At 43.7% G+C, this 20,676-nt stretch overlaps 1 long non-coding RNA gene across 3 annotated transcripts; it reads right to left on the bottom strand.

Moving 5' to 3' along the window:
* Nucleotides 1-488: 488 nt before the first annotated feature.
* On the bottom strand, nucleotides 489-16,675 carry LOC116375737 (uncharacterized). 3 transcript variants are annotated; one of them, XR_004211118.1, is made up of 6 exons: nucleotides 16,560-16,675; nucleotides 13,164-13,352; nucleotides 4,311-4,512; nucleotides 4,092-4,206; nucleotides 2,531-2,647; nucleotides 489-1,539 (listed from the first exon to the last, which is right to left on the bottom strand). It is a non-coding gene; the product is annotated as an uncharacterized LOC116375737 (long non-coding RNA). The 3 variants fall into 3 exon arrangements; XR_004211116.1 differs by lacking the exon at nucleotides 13,164-13,352; XR_004211117.1 differs by lacking the exons at nucleotides 2,531-2,647; nucleotides 13,164-13,352.
* Between the last annotated feature and the right edge of the window lie 4,001 nt (nucleotides 16,676-20,676).

Below are 20,676 nucleotides of genomic sequence, written 5' to 3'. Positions count from 1 at the left end.
AATACATGTTTTGTCATACCCGTGGTATACAGTCTGATATACCACCGCTGTCAGCCAATCAGCATTCAGGGCTCGAACCAACCCGTTTATAAAATCAATTATATAATCATTAACCAGATTACTCCAGATACCGGACTTAGATGAGCGATAACTCCGTTCTAGAATGTTGTCATTGAAGAGAATTTATTTAAAAATCGATTGATATTCAGAATTTACTTAGTTAGACATCCATTGTAGTTTCATGAACAGAGACAAATCTTCAAAGGCACAGTATTTATTTATTGGGAGTGGTAAAATATTGGGAGTGGTAAAATATTGGGAGTGGTAAAATATTGGGAGTGGTAAAATAAAAAAATTCAAAAGTAAACATTTTACACAGTTTGATTTATAGGATCCTTCCCACTATATGATTTTTATCTCAACTGATAAAGTCCCAAGCTGTCCTTGTGAAAATTACAGTTTATAAAATATTCTACAGCTGTCTTGTCATCAATCAAATCAAACTTTATTTATAAAGCACATTTCTTACAACAAATGCATTTCAAGGTGTTCAAAGTCATGCATTGAAAGGCATGTGGCACTTAACATCCTTCCTCTCTGCGAACAGGGGATTCTCTGTGCCACATACTAATGCCTCCATGGAGCTCATAAGTGTAGCCATGCAGCCTATTTTGGCTGGTCACAATATCGGCTGTACGGATGTGGAATGCGAGTGGAGGAAGCCAGCCGTGCCTAACCAGGTGCAGTCAGTGGAGGACCTGTACCCAGATGAAGACTACCACACTCTGTCCTGAGACCCCACAGAGGAGGATTTTCAGTGGCTAAGGAACCTTCTCCTGAGCAGGTTCAGTTGAATGGTATGTCGCCTTGAACCTGAACCAGAACCACCGTTACCCTCCCTGTCATCCCTGTCTTTACCGGGCATTGTTAAAAATGAGGGCACCTGGGGCATGCAGGTATTATGGCTGGCATGGCGCTGTCGGTGGTGCAGCAGGAGACTATACGGCAGGCAACAGTTGGACAGAGCACCAGCCCTAACTGGCGCACCATGAGGGGAGGAAGGTTGGTGGCCAGCAATTATGGAGCAGTGGATATGGCCAAACGCGTTACTCTGTCGCTGCTAAAAAAGGGTCCTCAGTTCACAGTCTTTGGATGGGGTGTTGTCTGTAAAGTGGGGCACAGATAACGAAGAGTAGGGCATCAAGGAATTCAAAATGGAAACAGGGATGGATATGCATGAGTAAAGGCTTTTGGTCACAGGGCCTGCGATCCTGGGTGCCTCTCAGTGGTGGAGGTCAAGTGTCCCTATGGTGCAAGAGACCTTACCATTGATGCAGTGAGGTCTAAGGATTTCTATATCAAGGAGGGAGGGTTTTACCACCTCCGGGAAGACCATCTGTATTGGCACCAGGTTTAAGGTCAGCTCCACATCACTGGAAGGGACACCTGCTTCTTCATTGTGTGGATCATCAAAGCCTCCATCACCATCCCCATACAGCGTTACGACCTCTGGCAGACTCATATTCCTACTGTCAGTACCTGTTTTCAAGGAAGCCAAATGGTCCAAAAATATTCCACATATTTCACACACACACACACACACACACACACACACACACACACACGGCTCCCAGAATAGGTTATATTACGTACAAGTTTTGCTCAAAGCAGCCAACTAAAGTAATGTAGTTACTTTATCATGGGCACAGTGGGAATTTATGTCTTTGATGTTCATATTACTTCTTATCCCCTGTGTCGTACTTGCTGAAGGCCCCAGTCATCCCTGTCTGTACCTGAGATTGTTGAAAAATTGTCATACACAAGGATCATTTTGCTATTTGATTTAGAATTTTAAGATACCTTGAGTATCCCCCCCCAAAAATAATATTATTATTATTATTATTGGCCTTACTGCTATTAGCCCATACAAACGCAATGAATAACAGATTCCCTACATGGAACAACATATATTCATAGTAATGTGTAGCCCAAACTGTTCGGAAGCTACAGACAGAAGTTGGCTGTTCAGCTGTACCGACTTCAGACGAGTCCCAAGGCACGTTTGGGGGTCGGAGAGCACAACAGAAAATACCATATTGTTCATTAGAGTCTCATCTTTCCATAGAGGGGTCATAATAGTAGGCCAAACCGTTTAGATGCTATAGATGCTTTTGTGAGAAGACTGATTTTGGGATGTCTCATGGACTGACAAACACCACTCCAGCTCTGTCAGCTTTCACTGCAGATGTGGAAGTATTACATAGGCGGAGGCGGTGGATTGAGACACATCCAAACAGATATCTCTAGCTTAAATTGACAGATTTATATCGGGCTTATTTTTATTATGCTAAATATATTTTCGTGAGGGCTCGGACATCGACCTCAGGGTTATTAACGTAAGTTCAATCACAAAGGCTGGTCTGAGTGCTTCTCCTCACAGTTTCATTCAGTAGTACAACACAATTCACATTGCATTGTATTATGGACACAGTGGGAATTTATATATATAATGTTAAAAATTATGTCTTACCCCCAGAGTGAGAGAGAGTGTACATCACTTCCAGCAGATCTTCTTGCTGAGGGTGAGGTTGCTCATGCACTGCTTCTCATGGGGGGAGCCTGATGTTCCGTATGTCAAGCCTCATGTCTAAAACATGATCCACAGATGAAACAATCTCAATCTCACTCCTCACTGCCCTTTCCCACCTGGACAAATGAACACCTATGTGGCAATGCTGTTCATTGACTACAGCTCAGCGTTCAACACCATAGTGCCCACAAAACTCATCACTAAGCTAAGGACCCTGGAACTAAACACATCCCTCTGCAACTGGATCCAGGATATCCCGATGGGCCATCCTCCAGGTGGTAAGGATAGGCAACAGCACATCTGCCACGCTAATCCTCAACACAGGAGACCCTCAGGAGTGTGTGCTTAGTCCCCTCCTGTACTCCCAGTTCACCCACGACTGCGTGCCCAAGCACGACTCCAACACTATCATTAAGTTTGCTGACGACACAACAGTGGTAGGCCTGATCACCGACAACAATGAAACAGCCTACAGGGAGGAGGTCAGAGACCTGGCAGTGTGGTGCCAGGACAACAACCACTCCCTCAACGTGAGCAAGACAAAGGAGATGATCGTGGACTACAGGAAAAGGAGGGCCAAACACACCCCCATTCACATTGACAGGGCTATAGTGGATCGGGTCAAGAGTTTCAAGTTCCTTGGTGTCCACATCAACAACAAACTATCATGGTCCACACACCAAAACAATTGTGAAGAGGGCACGACAACACCTTTCCCCCCCCTTAGGAGATTTGGCATTGGTCACCAGAGCCTCAAAAAGTTATACAACTGCACCATCGAGAGCATCCTGACCGGTTGCATCACCGCCTGGTATGTCAACTGCTCTGCATCCAACCATAAGGCGATACAGAAGGTAGTGCATACGGGCCAGTACATCACTGTGGGCAAGATTTCTGTCATCCAGGACCTATAAACTAGGCGGTGTCAGAGGAAGGCACAAAAAATTGTCAAAGACTCCAGTCACCCAAGTTATAGACTGTTCTCTCTGCTACCGCATGGCAAGCGATACCGGAGCGCCAAGTCTAGGTAAAAGAAATGCTACAGCTTCTACCCCCAAGCCATAAGACTGCTGAACAATTAATCAAATGGCCACCTGGACTATTTACATTGACACCCACTCCCCCTTTGTTTTTGTTTTTACACTGCTGCTACTCACTATTTATTATCTATGCATAGTCACTTTACCCCTACCTACATGTACAAATGACCTCGTCGAACCTGTAACCCCACACATTGACTCAGTACCCCCTGTATATAGACTTGTTACTTTTTATTACATTTTTTACTTTAGTTGATTTAGTAACTATTTTTTAACTCTATTTCTTGAATTGCATTGATGGTTAAGGATTTGTAAGAAAGCATTTCACGGTAAGGTCTACACCTATTGTTTTCGGCTCATGTGACAAATACAATTTGATTTGACATATTGTCAAAATGTCGACGCATCTACAAATTCAATGTTTATACAAAATATTGTATCATATTTGATGAGTTGCTGACCTGTCCATCCACAGGCTCGATGTGCTGTAGTCTCCACAACTGGACGCTGCGCTTGGATCCCACTAGCACAGGATGTTGATAAACGGGATGGTCTGAGGGATGCACTCCTGTTGGGCTGGAAAACAAAGAGACATTTGGTCAGTTCTAGGTCTTTTTCAATGCTGTATCACCATTTTCATCTGGACAGAAAACACATTGTTTATCACAATACAAACCCACCTTAGACACTGTGACAAGTGGTCCCTCAACACCAAATCCTCATGTCTCATTGTTTTTGTTTCCCAATCAACAGTCTGAATATTCCTCTTCGGCCATGGTGGATGAGCGACTTTTTCTGGTAAGTATAGGGACATTTCTCTTTCTCGCCGGAAAATGGCTACTGCAGAACTGACTGTTGCAACTGGGTTTCCGTTCCGTCCACCTGAAAGACAAAAGAAATAAGACTTTTATTTGCTAACTAAGTTGATTGCTAAAATAGTAACATCTATTTTAAAATACCATAACCCACATACTTGACTATAGTAACGGTAAAATAGACTGGGCTTTGGTCTATCTGCACATCTAAAATAATGCTATTTGGCTGGGACATTTCTGCTGGGATGGAGGAATGATCTGGAATGCTCTTTTTTTTTAACCTTTATTTAACCAGGCAAGTCAGTTAAGAACAGATTCTTATTTTCAATGACGGCCTGGGAACAGTGGGTTAACTGCCTGTTCAGTTTCAGAACGACAGATTTTGTACCTTGTCAGATCGGGGGTTTGAACTCGCAACCTTCTGGTTACTAGTCCAACGCTCTAACCACTAGGCTACGCTGCCGCCTCTAGATGATCAGGACAGTCTAGGGTACTATTTGACCAAAGAGGTGCAGTATTGCGAGCTATTCAACTGTTCTTCTGATTCTAACTCTCAAGAGGAAAGTTAAAACCCTCAATCGTGAGGGCACTGAAGAGGACCAACAGTGATATGGGGATCACCTGAAGGGACTGACATGCATGGTTGGAACATAAGGATTTTGGGCACTGGCCAGCAGACCATGATTTCTACTAGCATGGCTAACATTCAGGTTGTTAGCTAATGTAGCAAGGTGCCTAACTAGCTAGCCCACCAGGTGATATTTAGCTAGGTATATCCCTGCCCTGGTGGGCTAACGTTAGCATGTCACCACATTAAAAAGTATGACTACACAAACCATAGCGGGCTAGCTCACAAAGGACTTGACAATAATAGGTCAACATAGGACAACAACAAGATAGCCTATGCTAGTTTTTTTAAGCATCTAGCTAACCACAGCTCTTTGACCTAACCAAAATATGTTGTTAGCAGCTAGCAAACAGAGCTTACCTTGTCACACAGCTCCAGCAATGCCTCTCGCTTACAGAGCTTGGAAAATTATAAAATGCTTGTGTGCTTATTGGAGTAGTTGTTACAATCCGGTACATAGCACAGAACCATCCTTGCTTCTGATCGACAGAGATACCTAAGGTTAGCTAGTTAGCTACTAACTCCGGGGTAATTTAACAATTCTAGTAATTCTAAAATTCTAAAGGTAGCTAGCTAGGTCATTCGAAAAATGCTAAACAAGAATACACATGAGAAATACACTTGCAATTATTTACACGGCTATAATATCTACTTGCTAGGTTACTTGCTAATTGTTGATGAGAGTTTGCTTGGAGAAATGTGGACATTTTTCCCACTCTGCACCTTGAGTGATTACGTTAAACCTTGCAACAGGATGTGTAGTTCTGTATGATAGCCACATTAGCAGCTAATTAACATTTCATTTTGGGGGGTAATTACAGGTGAAAATATTTATTAAAGTCACTTGGTCTGAGAGAGATTTGCACGGTTATCAAACATCACACAAGAGTAAGCCTACACGAAACACAGGCCTTATATGAAGTAGTTCTAAAATCCCCTATGGAAAACTTAATGGTGGAAAAACAATTGGGACCAGTCACAGTTGATCTCACTCAGTTTAGCTCAATGCTGATTATTTTACACTTTTTATTACACTTTTAATCAAGGGAGGCCAAATGCTCGCTGGCGTCCCTTGCATTCAATGCTACGGGTGACAACAATGTCACTCTTTTTGACCAGACAGCATCAGATACACATATGGAGACAGAAGGGCGCTGTTTCACTAGCCCATATGCTTTCTCCGGTGAGATAAATTCAGCCTCTTGCAAATTGAAGGAGAATTATGAAACACAGATAGATGCTATTTGCATGTGAAAAATGAATGCCATATGCTGAATTTGCTATAGGCCTGTTTACATTTTTGTTGGTAACACCATGAAATTAGGAATTAGAACACTTAATTAATTTAACAGGATCTCTATGGGCGACACTTCTGTCACTTCTGGTGCAATCTCTGTAACAAAAGTGTGTGACTTTAAGCATATGTCCTTAGGCCTTTGGATATATTTTTTAAAATCAGCACGATTTAGTCTTGTTAGTCTACTCGTGGTCTTGTTAAATTAAACTTGTTTTTGACAGTATGTATGGAGCACAATACCATAGAGTTGAAAACATTTACATTTTAGTAATTTAGCAGATGCTCTTATTCAGATCGACCTACAGTTAGTGCATTCATATAATCATATGAAGTGGCTATGCTGAGCGTAAAAGGGATCATTTGAACCAGGTCCTATACACTAGAATTAGATTTATTTGTCAACTTTAATTGTGAATGATACAATTCTTAGAATGCCTTAGAAATCAAAAGATATATGGGCTGCATGATGCGACTATAGGCTACCGATGATTTGAGAAAGTCGCTAAAAACGCTTGCTCTCTGTTCCTTGCCTCAGGCTGCCCATGCAGTTCTCTCATCATGTGATCATATTTTCACCCATCAGACTATTCTCAATTTAATCTTGTTTTTAGTAATATGTACAATTCGTTTAGATTTAGAATGACCTATTATCAAATGGGCAGGAATAGGGGCAATACAAAAGAATACATGTCATCCATATGCACTCGAATAGGGAATGTCGGCCACTTTCCCGTCAGTACATTTTTCACTCTTGTCAGGTAGGCTACTTTGGTTATTTTGCTGTGCCACAGGTGATATTCCATGCAAACTCTGTATGCTGTGTGCTCTTCAACACTGTTCCTGCAGATACCCAGTGCTTAATAAGGGAAACTAAGTGAAATTTGGAACATCAATCGAAACATGTTTTCACATCAAAACATATTTAAATAAACTGTTGACAGCGCCCTACAGACTGATATTCTGCAAATGGTATGGGGATTGGACTGCTGAGGACTGGGGTAAAGTCATTTTCTCTGATGAATCCCCTTTCCGATTGTTTGGGGGATCCGGAAAAAAGCTTGTCTGGAGAAGACAAGGTGAGCGCTACCATCAGTCCTGTCTCATGCCAACAGTAAAGCATCCTGAGACCATTCATGTGTGTGGTTGCTTATCAGCCAAGGGAGTGGGCTCACTCACAATTTTGCCTAAGAACACATCCATGAATAAAGAATGGTACCAACACATCCTCAGAGAGCAACTTCTCCCAACCATCCAGGAACAGTTTGGTGACGAACAATGCCTTTTCCAGCATGATGGAGCACCTTGCCACAAGGCAAAAGTGATAACTAAGTGGCTCGGGGAACAAAACATCGATATTTTGGGTCCATGGCCAGGAAACTCCCCTGACCTTAATCCCATTGAGAACTTGTGGTCAATCCTCAAACAAAACAAAAACCCACGAATTCTGACAAACTCCAAGCATTTATTACGCAAGAATGGGCTGCCATCAGTCAGGATGTGGCCCAGAAGTTAAATGACAGCATGCCAGGGCGGATTGCAGAGGTCTTGAAAAAGAAGGGTCAACACTGTAAATATTGACTCTTTGCATCAACTTCATGTAATTGTCAATAAAAGCCTTTGACACGTATGAAATGCTTGTAATTATACTTCAGTATTCCATAGTAACATCTGACAAAAATATCTAAAGACACTGAAGCAGCAAACTTTGTGGAAATTAATATGTGTGTCATTCTCAAAACTTTAGACCACGACTGTACCATTACCGAGTCGATATGCAGGGATACGAGGAAATTGAGGTAGATATGTAAATATAGGTAGGGGTAAACTGACAAGGCAACAGGATAGATAATAGACAGTCGCTATCACGACTTCCACCGAAGGTGGCTCCTCTCCCTGTTTGGGCGGTGCTCGGCGGTCATCGTCGCTGGCCTACTAGCGGCCACCGATTCATTTTTCCTTTTCGTTTGCTTCTGTCTGTATTGTTTACACCTGTGTCCTATTAGTTGATTTCGGTGGGTTTATTTACATCCACTGCCTGCTAGTCTTTGTGCGGGATTGTTTTGATGTGGTTGTTTTGTTTCACGCGGCAGTTGTACCGTTTGGTGTGTGTTTAGGAGTAGAGATTTCTTCTCCGTGTGCGACATTTACCATTTGGTGTGTGTTTAGGAGTAGAGATTTCTTCTCCGTGTGCGACGTTTACTTCTCTGTGTGTGTCGACCTCGTTTGGGCGTATTTTCACCCATGTTGTTTTTTTAATTTGATTTATTTTACCTTTATTTAACTAGGCAAGTCAGTTAAGAACAAATGCTTATTTTCAATGACGGCCTAGGAACAGTGGGTTAACTGCCTGTTCAGGGGCAGAACGACAGATTTGTACCTTGTCAGCTCGGGGATATGAACTTGCAACCTTTCGGTTACTAGTCCAACGCTCTAACCACTAGGCTACCCTGCCGCCCCTGTTGAGTTGGGAATTTTAATAAACTATTGTGCCACTGGGACTTCCTTGCTCTCCTGTTCCTGATTCCTGCACATCCTTCCTTCAAGGAAGCACGTAACAGAATCCCGCACCACTTATGGAATCAGCAGGAGCTGACACGCTCTCCACTTCCATGGAGGAGCGCGTGCAACACCACACCACCGTTCTCCACCGTCTCGGGACCGCCATGGATCAAGTGATGGCGACGATGGAGAGATGGGAGAGGGGTGGCCTGCCTACTCCTCCACCAGCCACACTCCAACCAGCACCAATACCTTCTCCGGCGTCATCCGGCCCCAGCCGTATTCGGCTCGCGCTCCCGAGGGAGTATGATGGGACGGCTGCCGGGTGCAAGGGTTTCCTGCTCTAGCTGGAGCTTTATCTGGCAACCGTGCACATGGCTCCTTCGGGAGGTGAGAGCGTGAACGCCCTCGTCTCCTGCCTGTCAGGCAAAGCTCTGGAGTGGGCCAACGTGGTCTGGGATGGACCAGACTCGGCGAGGGACAACTTCCCAGAGTTCACCCGGGCCGCTTCCGGGCCGTGTTCGACCATCCCCCTGAGGATCGAGCGGCGGGTAAGCGTCTGTTCCATCTACGGCAGGAGACGAGGATCGCACAAGACTTTGCTCTGGAGTTCAGGCCCTTGGCCGCCGGCGCAGGGTGGAACGGCAGGGCCCTGATTGACCACTATAGGTGCAGCTTACGTGAGGACGTCCACAGGGAGCTAGCATGCAGAGACGCTACCTTCACCCTGGACCAGCTAGTGGACATGTCCATCAGGTTGGACAACTTGCTGGCTACGCGCGTCCGGATCGGGTCCTGTTGGTTCCACCCCCCAGGGCATCCGCAGCAACCCCCAAGGAGTTAGGGGGTGCTGCAGCGAGGGCAATCGGAGGCGGAGCCTCCTCCTGCACTGGGTGTGGTTGGAGAGGGCACACTGCCGACCGGTGCTGGAGGAGCTCGTCTGGGAGTGGAGACGGCAGGCCGAGTACTGTTCAGACACCCCAGGTGAGTCAGCACCAGGCTCACCCAGAGCCCCCTGTTGGTCACATATACAGTGTGTGTTAATTTCTTTATGGACCGCGGTTTCACGCATAGGTTAGGGATTCCCCTGGTTCAGATGGACCAACCATTCCACGTGCACTCCTAGATAGTCGACCATAAGGGTCAGGGGTGGTCAGGGAGGCCACGGCTCCACTGGACATGGTTACACAGGGTCACACATGAGGAGAAAATTAGTCTCTTCCTCATAGATTCTCATGCATTTCTGGTGGTAATGGGGATTCCCTGGTTGGCCTTTCACAACCCCACTATTTCGTGGCAACAGAGGGCTCTAAAGGGGTGGTCAGAGGAGTGCTCAGGTAGGTGTGTGGGAGTTTCCATCAGTGCAACGATGGTGGAGAGTCCAGACCAAACCTCCACCGTGCGCATTCCCCCAGAATATGCCGATTTGGCTATCGCCTTCTGTAAAAAGAGGGCGAACCATTTACCACCCCATCGACAAGGGGATTGTGCGCACTTCCCAGGAGTCACGTGTCTCCCCTGTCACAGGAGGAGAGGGTGGCTATGGAAACATATGTCTCTGAATCTCTGAGGCAGGGGTACATTCGGCCCTCCACGTCACCCGCCTCCGAGTTTCTTTTTTGTAAAGAAGAAGGGAGGTCTGTGTCCGTGCATTGACTATAGGTCTAAATTCTATTACGGTGGGGTACAGTTACCTGCTACCTCTCATCGCTATGGCGACTGAGTCATTTCATGGAGCAAGCTTCTTCACAAAACTGGATCTCAGGAGCTTGGTGCATATCCGGGAGGGAGATGAGTGGAAGACAGCGTTTGTACCACATCCGGCCATTATGAGTACCTTGTCATGCCGTATGGGTTGAAGAATGCCCCAGCAGTCTTCCAATCCTTTGCAGACGAGATTCTCAGGGATGGGCAGGGTGTGGTGGCGTATATCGATGATATTCTGATATATTCCTCTACATGCCGCGCATGTGTCTCTGGTGCGCAGAGTACTTGTGTTGGAGCACGACCTTGTGATGGAGCACGACCTATATGTCAAGGCTGAGAAATGCGTGTTCTCCCAACAGGCCGTCACCTTCCTGGGTTATCGCATTTCCACATCAGGGTTGGTGATGGAGTGTGACCACATTGCAGCCGTGCTTAATTGGCCGACTCCCACCACGGTAAAGGAGGTGCAGCGGTTTTTAGGGTTTGCCAATTACTACCGGGGGTTTGGGCAGGTGGCTGCTCCCATTACCTCACTGCTGAAGTGTTTAGGAGTAGAGGATTCTCCTCCGTGTGCGATATTTATTTCCCTGTGTGTGGGGACCTCGTTTGGGCGTATTTTCCCCCATGTTGTTGTTGAGTTGGGACTTCTAATAAACTATTGTGCTACTGGGACTTCCTTGCTCTCCTGCTCCTGATTCCTGCACCTCCCTCCTTCAAGGAGGCACGTAACATTAGCAGCAGCGTATGTGATGAGTGTGTAAGTGTGTGTGTGGCGCATGTGTCAGTGTGAGTATGTGGGTAGAGTCCAGTGTGTGTGCATAGTGTTAGTGCAAAAAGGGCAAATACAGATTGTCAAGATAGCTATTTGGTTAACTATTTAGCAGTCGTATGGCTTGGGGGTAGAAGCAATTCAGGAGTCTTTTGGTCCCAGATTTAGCACTCCGGTACCATTTGCCATGCAGTAGAAGAGAGAACAGTATGACTTGGGTTGCTGGATGGCAGGTCCTGGATGGTAGGGAATTTGTCCCCAGTAATGTACCGGGTTTTATACGCTACCCTCTGTAGCGCCTTGCTGTCGGATGCAGAGTAGTTGCCATACCAAGTTGTGATGCAGCCAGTCAAGATGCTCTCAATGGGGCTGTAGAACGTTTTGAGGATCTGAGGGCCCATGCCAAATCTTTTCAGCTTCCTGAGGGGGAAGAGGCGTTGTCGTGCCCTCTTCACGACTGTATTGGTGTGTTTGGACCATGATATGTCCTTAGCGATGTGGACACAGAGGAATTTGAATCTCTCGACCCTCTCCACTACAACCCTGTGGATGTGAATGGGGGCATGTTAGGCCTTCCATTTCCTGTGGTCCACCATCAGCTCCTTTGTCTTGCCCATGTTGAGGGAGAGGTTGATGCCCTGGCACCACACTGCCAGGTCTCTGACATCCTCCCTATAGGCTGTCTCATTGTCGTTGGTGATCAGGCCTATCACCGTCCTGTCATCGGCAAACTTATTGATGGTGTTGTGCGCAGTGATGAAGTCGTGGATGAACAGGGAGAGCAGGAGAGGACTAAGCACTTACCCATGAAGGGTCCCCATGTTGAGGTTCAGCGTGGTGGATGTGTTGTTGCCTACACTCATCAGTATGGATGTTGCCTGTAATCCATGGCTTGTGGTTGGGATATGTAGTATTGCCACTGTGGGGATGACATTGTCAAATACAAGTATTAACAAAGAGACACACCCCACCCCCACGGATCTTACACGGAGCAGCCGTTTAGTCCTTCCGATACATGGAAAACCATGTCCTTGTTTAGCCATGACTCTGAAAAGCATAGACAATTACAGTTCTAAATGTCCTGTTGATAGGATAGTCTCGAACGGAGCTCGTCCAGTTTGTTCTCCAGCGATTGCACATTCGCCAATAGAGGGTAGGGGCATTTATTCACTCATCGCTGTAGTCTCATCAATGTGCCTGCACAGCGACCTCTATAGCGACATCTTTTCCTCTTCCTAGTGTCGGGATTAGGGCCTGGTCCGAGATGAGCAAAAAAAAACACAGAATAGACAGGAGCCAATAAAATGGCGGCTATGTATCCCAGCACCATCTTACACCAGTGGATGTCCAAAGAGACCTACAGTATAGCCACCTAGAATCCCAAGGAACAGTTTCTGGCAAGATACACACAGAGGCTGCAGACCAAATTAATGTTTTTATATATATATTTTTTTATAAAGGCTAAAAAAAAAATTATATGAATATGTGGAGGACTGTCCTTAGTACAGTGGAGGGTCAATCGGCAATCAATTATTCAACTCAGCCTGGCCGACTACCATACCGCAGTCTTTATATACAACCTCACACACACACACACACACTTTCTTGGGACACAGTCCATGTGTTGCCACACACACATACAGTAAGGGTTAGTAGAGTTGTGTTTAGAAAGTTGTGTGTTTGACCTGGTCTAAGGAGCACAGTAAAGGTAACATCTATCTGTGTGTCTGTCTGCGTGTCTGTCTGCGTGTCTGCCTGTCTGTCTGAATTCTCAGGCTTCTCTCAGTGGCTCCGTGAAGCCAGTAGACTGGAACTCACCCTCGCAGTCACACACTCACTGGGCTCAGGTAGATTGACGTTGCTGCTTCTCCTAAAATTGCCACTGTCCACTGTCATGTGGTGCTGAATGTCAGACCACACGCGGGCTAAACATCTCAGGTCACTGCTATTGTTGTTTCCATCAGAACTTCATCACGTGATACGGAGAGGATTCGTTAATGGGGAGACCTACACAGGAAACAGTCTTTAAGGGAAGGCACTCCACGAAATCTGCTAGACTGTTCAGACATTTTGCTTTCAAATGATTTCAAACCTTTAGAATTGCAAATGAATATGCAAATAATGGAAATAGAATTCTCCATTGATTTATTTGAAACTTATGTTATATGCTGCCCTAAAATGCACAATTTCTCAGCCCAAAAGGCCTTCATCAGACTTTCCTGATGTTCTTGTGGTGTTTGGCTGCACCTCCTGGATTCCTCCTGGATGTTGATCAATATGCTGTCAACTCACCTAACACACACTTTTACCATTTCCACTTAGTGAATGTGAGGGGATCTTTTGGGGCTTATATGTCACTTCAGCTCTCTCCCTCTGGTTGCAACTCCTCTCTTTGTCCTCTTTATCCCCCTCTCCTCATCTCTTTGTATGCCTCTCTAACCGGCTGACCCTTGACCCTATAAGACTCTGATTCCCACAATGCCCCGAGGCATGGCAGAGGATTTCCTCGTGTTGACAGAGTTACATACAGTTAGTGACAGTACACTTGACAGCAGCCATTTTATATAGGATTGCAGCCACCCTGTGTTGTGTAGCTTGTCACGGGGTGTGTCTGTAAAGTGCCACGTGTGCAGGCAGTCATGGTGGCCTAGCAGTAAAGATGGCGGAGTGGTAGAGCCTTTGTGACTGAGGTGTCACTGGACCTAAGACACACAGTGACAAACTGACCAAACCAGAGATGCATACACACAGAATCTATCACTGGACAACACATGCAGTGACACACTGAGACGAGACCCGGACACACACTGACCTGACTGAAGCACTGTGTGTGTTGAGGAGGGGAGAGAGTAGGAGATGAATAGGCAGATGAGATCAAACAAGATGCTCTAGATATCATATGACTGTGACGGCCACATGTGACAGCCGCACAACTAAATTTCCCTATCTTTTGCACTTAATGACCCAACACTAGGGCTGTTACGGTGAACGTGTTACCGCCACACCAGTGGTCACGAGTCATGACGGCAGTCAAATTCCACTTGACTGTGTTTAGTCACGGTAATTAGGCTTCTCCAAGCTCTGATGCTGCTGATGGTCATTAGTACTTGCTAAATGCCTGGTACTCAGGACTCTCTTGCTAACTGCCTGGTACTTGTCCCTCTAATTACTCTGACATCAAAGCAAATGTAATTGAAAATCTAATCAAACACTTCAAGAGTCCATGAGATTATGTTGCACAGCATTTTTATAGCCTATACAATTGCGTGAGAAAACAGAGTTTTGATGGCCTCTATTAAAAAGAGGAGGATCCCATCAGCTTTCTATAGGCTAGGCCTACTGTATTTATTTCTCAACTTTCCTAATATTAAGCACATTGCTTCTATTTACAACAGGAGTACAGCCTACCTGGCTGCCATGAAACTGATTTAAGAGAAAAGCATCCTCAATTTGCTATTTAAGTGCATAGATGACATGTATTTTTCCCCTGCCCGGTTTCGAGACAGGTGCAGGATAATGCCTTCTTTATGTGACTTTTTCAAATCATAGTCTCACACCTCATGTAGCCTAGCCAATAGGCCCATATGTTTTGATAAGGTTTGAATGACAACTAAAGGGGCAAAATAACTTCTTAAAATGAATCACATTAATCCGCTTTACAACAGGTGTAGAGCCTAACTTGTGGGTTTCAAGTTCGGGGAAGATCCTTTTCACCATGATAATGCACCTTTATAATAAAAGCATTACATGCATAATCACATTTGCAGTCACTTTTGAGAATGGTATGGAATTTGAAGCACATATTCAACCACAAAAATAACACAGAGGTTTTCCAATGGTTCACTAAGAGAGGCATCTATAGGTAGATGGTTAAAAAAGGCAAACATTGAATATCCCTTTGAGCATGGTGCAATTATTAATTATGGATCAACAACATTGTAGTTACTAAACACTACTAACCTAAATGACAGAGTGAAAAGAAGGAAGCCTGTACATAATACAAACATTCAAAAACATGCATCCTGTTTGCAATAAGGCACTAAAGTAATACTGTCAAAAATTGGGCAACGAAATTAACTTTTTGTCCTGAATTCAAAGCGTTATGTTTGGGGCAAATCGATCACAACACATCACTGAGTACCGCTCTTCATATTTTCAAGCATGTTGGTGGCTGCGTCATGTTATGGCTATGATTGTCATCAGCAAGGACTAGGGTGTTTTTTAGGATTAAAAGAAATGGAATAGAGCTAAGCACAAGCAACAATCCTAAAGGGAAACTAGATAAATTCATCTTTCAGCAGGAAATTACCTAAAACTGTGGCCTAGTTACAGTTTTGACTTAAATCGTCTTGAAAATGTATGGCAATCTATGGCTGTCTAGCAATGAACAAAAACTTGACAGAGCTTCAATAATATTTTTTAAAGAATAATGTGTAAATATTGTACAATCCAGGTGTGCAAAGATCCAGGTGTGCAAAGTCTTTGCTCCAGATGCAAAGACTTACCCAGAAAGACTCACAGCTGTAATTGCTGCCAAAGGTGATTCTAACATGTATTGACTCAGGGGGATGAATACTCATCTAATCAGGATATATTAGTGAAATATTTAACATTAATTATAAAAAAAAGTAACTTTGGCATTGCATTGTATTTTGTGTAGATCGTTGACAAAATATGACAATTAAATCCATTTTCACCCCACTTTGTAACACAACAAAATGTGGAAAAAGTCCACGCGTGTGAATGCTTTCTGTAGCTAGCACATGAATCCCCAATGCTTCATCTTGTGTGGAGTTGTTTCACTGACTCTCTGTCTCTGCATTATCCACCTCTCAACTTGTGAGTCTGAAAATGGACATTGGAGGTTAAGGAATCAAGTTGGTGTTCATCAACATGAACACCTAATTCTTCATGTTGTGTGGATATTTTTTCACTGATACTCTGTCTCTAATTAAAGGGGGCTGAGTTAGAGCGATGTTTGTGAGACAAGGGCGGGGCCCGGGGCTGGGTCTTTTTTTACAAAAACGTCTGTAGAATCTGAATGGTTTGAGCTACAAACTATTAAACGTTATCTGTGGAAAGCTGAGACTCTCACAAACACGCATATGTTTTGCTGTATGATGCCCACAAGCTGCACAAGAGTCATTAGAAGGTAATGGATAATTCTACATAGAAGATCATACGAAAGTGTCTGTAATACTGTAAAAAACTCACAGTTTCTGTCGCAAACTCCAAATGCCAGACAGTTGTCACTGACTAGTTGTGTCAGCCCTGCTCCCGCTCTTCCCTGGCGCCAGACTGCCCTGCATTACGCACTCCTGCTACCATCATTACGCACACCTGCCTTCCTTAGTCACACGCATCAGTGATTTATTGGACTCACCTGGACTCAATCACCTGTTTATTACCTCCCCTATATGTTCCCCAGCTGCATTGATTGTCGTCTGTCTTTGTGTTACCCAGTTCTGACGCTGTTCCTGTCCTGATGCCTGTCCATTCTAAGTTAAATGTCAACTCCCCGTACCTGCTTCTCTTCTCCAGCGTCGTTCCTTCCAAGTTGCGTTTTCATTTCCCACTGAGCAAACAATGTTTGTACTTACAGCATTCATATAAATTCATATTTTATCAGGTTTTTGCTTTGGCAGACCTTATTTCTTTATTGACATTCGTCAATAAAACTCATGATTGCAGCTGTTTATGTCAGATTGTTTTGTGTTTTACTTGTAGCTCTGGCTGTCCTGAAAATAAAAATGGTAAAACACTTAATTGTGAGGCTAAATATAAGGGCTGGACAGATGAATGAAAGTCAGATACATTTCACAACAATTTCTGCCGGGGTCTCGGGACTGATAGGGTTAACCACAGGATAACTGTCAACTTTTGAGTCTGAAAATGGACACTGGAGGTTAAGGAATCTGCATGATACCTATCAATTAGATTTTCATGAACATTAACACCTAATTCTTTTAACTATCTGTCTCTGCATTATCCACAGGGTAACTGTTAACTTATTCTGAAAATGGACAAGATGTCACGTTCTGACCTTTATTTCCTTTGTTTTGTCATTATTTAGTATGGTCAGGGCGTGAGTTGGGGTGGGCAGTCTATGTTTGTTTTTCTATGATTTGGGTATTTCTATGTTTCGGCCTAGTATGGTTCTCAATCAGAGGCAGGTGTCATTAGTTGTCTCTGATTGAGAATCATACTTAGGTAGCCTGGGTTGCACTGTTTGTTTGTGGGTGATTGTCTATGTTAGTGGCTTGTGTCAGCACAGCTCGCATTTAGCTTCACGGTTGTTATTTTGTTTACTGCTTTTGTATAGTGTTGCAATGTTCAGTGTTCTCTTTTAAAATTCACTATGAACACATACCACGCTGCATTTTGGTCCTCTGATCCTTCTCGCCTCTCCTCTTCAGATGAAGAGGAGGAAGACCGTGACACAAGATGAAGGAATCTGCATTGTAAGTATCAATTTGATGATTAAATACCTTATTTTCAGATACAGATAAGTGCACAGAGGTCATTTGTACATTATTGTTTTTTAAAGATGTAGCGACTCCTATGCCACAATTCAATAATAGACCAAGTTACTTGAGCAGAAGAAAACGTTTATAAAAAGCACTCATTTAGTTGTCATTCATTTAAACTTTTCAAAGTATACTGTATCATGTTATTGTGTAATAGTGCTAAACTTGTGATTTTATGCATTGCATTTTAATGTAGCCTAGTTACAGTATGTATGGTAAATAGTTAAATCTTCCATTCATTAAAATTGAGTGTGTAAGTGTTGGCCCACTGACCCGCTCCAATTTCGCTTTGGTACTGCATATTTCAGTTCCACTACCCCACCACTAGTAACGAGCAATACCCCACCACTAGTAACGAGCAATACCCCACCACTAGTAACGAGCAATACCCCACCACTAGTAACGAGTAATACCCCACCACTAGTAACGAGCAATACCCCACCACTAGTAACGAGCAATACCCCACCACTAGTAACGAGCAATACCCCACCACTAGTAACGAGCAATACCCCACCACTAGTAACGAGCACTACCCCACCACTAGTAACGAGCAATACCCCACCACTAGTAACGAGCAATACCCCACCACTAGTAACGAGCAATACCCCACCACTAGTAACGAGTACTACCCCACCACTAGTAACGAGCACTACCCCACCACTAGTAACGAGCACTACCCCACCACTAGTAACGAGCACTACCCCACCACTAGTAACGAGCACTACCCCACCACTAGTAACGAGCAATACCCCACCACTAGTAACGAGCAATACCCCACCACTAGTAACAAGCAATACCCCACCACTAGTAACGAGCAAATATGTTGATATGAGTCGCCCAAGAAAAAACGAATAGTTTAAGGAGTGCATAGTGACTGAATAAATTGGCCAACCAAATCTATGGATATGTATCTTATAGATGTAGGATCTTAATTTCATCACCCTGGGCCTGTTGCAGGACAACTTTCCTACAATGCAGGACATTTAAAATATGTATTTGAGGTTTAAAGCTGCAGTATGCAACTTTTTGGGTGACCTAACCAAAATCACATAGAAATGTGAGTTATAGATCTGTCATTCTCATTGACAGCAAGTCTAAGAAGCGGTAGATCTGTTCTATGTGGCTATATCTGTGCTTGCTATTTTTAAGTTTTACATTTTGCTTTGTACATCAGCTTCAAACAGCTGAAAATACATATGTTTATGGAAAACATATTTCACAGAGGTTTACAATGATTCTCAACACCAGGGGTCTTTTGTAGCACGATAGATACTTTAGAAAAATGTAAGACGTCGTGAGCTATTATTTTTTTGTGCTTTCAAATAGGGACATTCTTCTCTTATCCCCTGCAACTCTTCCCCAGTTCCTTAGTGTACAAGAGAAAGTAGTGCGCTGTGTTTTCTGTCAATATATCTGGCACAATAATAACAATAAGGGGCACCCTATAAAATCTACATTATGTTCTCAGTTTTATTGTTTACAATTGTTCATAGAGAAACAATGAAATTTAAAGTTTTGAGTCCATGTCTATGCTTAAATCACATCAGAAGACATGTTTTTTTAGGTCTGGAAGAAATCAATTACATTTTGATTGTTGAAAGCAGTAACACCTTTAATTGCACATCTAGCGAGTGAGGAATGTGCCCTCTAATGTGTAGGTCTAGCGGTGGTTCTGTACTGTTGCTGCTCATTCATGGCAAAGTTTGCAAATAAACTGTATATCATTTGTATCTGTTAAGTTGGAAGTTTACATACACTTTGGACATCTACTGTGTGCATGACACAAGTATTTATTTCCAACTATTGTTTACAGACAGAATATTTAACTTAAAATTCACTGTATCACAATTCCAGTGGGTCAGAAGTGTACATACAATAAGTTGACTGCAATCTAAACAGCTTGGAAAATTCCAGAAAATGATGGCATGGCTTTAGAAGATTCTGATAATCATTTGAGTCAATTGGAAGTGTACCTGTGGAGGTATTTCAAGGCCTACCTTCCAACTGAGTACCTCTTTGCTTGACATCATAGGAAAATCAAAAGAAATCAGCCAAGACCTCAGATTTTTTTTTATAAACCTCTACAAGTCTGGTTCATTCTTGGGAGCAATTTCCAAATGCCTGAAGGTACCAGGTTCATCTGTACAAACAATAGTACGCAAGTATAAACACCATTGGACCACGCAGCCGTCACACCACTCAGTAAGGAGACGCATTCTGTCTCCTAGAGATGAACGTACTTTGGTGCGAATAGTGCAAATCAATACCAGAACAACAGCAAAGGACCTTGAGAGGATGCTGGAGGACACAGTTACAAGTATCTATATCCACAGTAAAACAAGTCCTATATCGACATAACCTGAAAGGCCGCTCAGCAAGGAAGAAGCCACTGCTCCAAAACCGCCATTAAAAAAAGCCAGACTATGGTTTGCAACTGCACATAAGGACAAAGATTGTTCTTTTTGGAGAAATGTTCTCTGGTCTGATGAAACAAAAATACAACTGTTTGGCCATAATGACCATCGTTATGTTTGGAGGAAAAAGGGGGATACTTGCAAGCCGAAGAACACCATCCCAACCGTGAAGCGCGGGGGTGGCAGCATCATGTTGTGGGGGTGGTTTGATGCAGGAGATACTGGTACACTTCACAAAATAGATGGCATCATGAGGAAATAAAAAGGATGTGGATATATTGTAGCAAAATCTCAAAACATCAGTCAAGATGTTAATGCTTGGTCGCAAATGGGTCTTCCAAATGGACAATGACCCCAAGCACACTTCCAAAGTTGTGGCACAATGGTTTA

Source organism: Oncorhynchus kisutch, linkage group LG10 (assembly GCF_002021735.2).
Source record: "Oncorhynchus kisutch isolate 150728-3 linkage group LG10, Okis_V2, whole genome shotgun sequence".
NCBI lineage: Eukaryota > Metazoa > Chordata > Actinopteri > Salmoniformes > Salmonidae > Oncorhynchus > Oncorhynchus kisutch.
The sequence above is the reverse complement of the archived record's forward strand: the minus strand, read 5'-3'. Positions and strand labels throughout refer to the sequence as shown.